Below are 1,397 nucleotides of genomic sequence, written 5' to 3' on the forward strand. Positions count from 1 at the left end.
TTTTTGACACAGAGTCTTGCTCTGTAGCCCAGGCTGGAGTACAGTGTCGCAATCTAGGCTCACTGCGACCTCTGCCTCCCAGATTCAAGCAATTCTCCTGCCTCAGCCTCCTGAGCAGCTGGGATTACAGGCACCCACCACCATGCGTGGCTAACTTTTGTATTTTTAGTGGAGATGGGGTTTTGCCATGTTATCCAGGCTGGTTTCGAACTCCTGACCTCAGGTGATCTGCCTGCCTCGGCCTCCCAAAGTGCTGAGACTGCAGGCATGAGCCACAACACCGGGTGGTAAATGACATTTTTTAGAGTAGACTTTTCTTGACATTTCTGCACACAGAAGAGTATAAAGTCATGGATTTATTGCTCAATACTCTTGAGTAAGTGAATACAGCCATGTATGCACTACCTAAAAAGGAAATCAAACAATTGTCAATGCCCTAAATTCCCCTTAAGTCTCCTTTCCATCACTTCCCGAGAAAAGTAACCATTATTCTAAATTTCACCACCGTAAATAAGTTTTGCCTAATTTTGAAGCATATAAATGAAATCGTGAAATGTGGACCTCTGCGTCTGTCATCTTTTGCTTAATGTTATATTTGTACATTAAGCAAAAGATGACAGACGCAAAGAGGTCCACACAAAGAGGTCCAGATTCATGTACATTGCTGTATTCAACAGTAGTTCCTTCTTGCTGTACAGTATTTTATTGTATAAATATAGCATATTTATATGTTCTCTTGATGAACATTTTATTGTTTCTAGTTTTTGGCTGTTACAAAATGGTGCTTTAATGAACATTCTTCTATTTGTCTCTTGTTGTACAGATATACACATTTCTGTGGGGTATATGCCTAGGAGAAGAATCATTGAATGTAAGGTGCATGTGTGTTCATTTTTAGTAAGTCCTGACTAAAAGTTTTCTGAGGAGCTGTGCTAATTTACACTTTCTTGAGATGTATATGAAAGTTCCAGTTGTTCCATATCTTCACCAACAATTGGTGTCGTCAGTCACTCTAATTTTCATCATTCTGGTAGGTGTCTTGTTAGGTATGCTACTGTTTGTTTGTTTGTTTGAGACGGTCTCACTCTGTTACCCAGACTGGGTGCAGTGGCATGATCTCAGCTCACGGCAAACTCTGCCTTCCAAGTTCAAGTGATTCACCTGCCTCAGCCTCCCAAGCAGCTGGGACTGCTCTCCCAAGCAGAGGAGCACCACCGCGCCCAGCTAATTTTTATATCTTTGTAGAGACTGGGCTTCACCATGTTGGCCAGGCTAGTCTTGAACTCTTGACCTCAAGTAATCCACCCTTCTCAGCCTCCTCAACCGCTGGGATTGCAGGCGTGAGCCCCTGCACCCAGCATTTGAATATTTTTTGAGTGATTTGCCCATTCATGTCT

This window comes from Cebus imitator, unplaced genomic scaffold (genome assembly GCF_001604975.1).
Source record: "Cebus imitator isolate Cc_AM_T3 unplaced genomic scaffold, Cebus_imitator-1.0 Scaffold12, whole genome shotgun sequence".
NCBI classification, from domain to species: Eukaryota; Metazoa; Chordata; class Mammalia; order Primates; family Cebidae; genus Cebus; species Cebus imitator.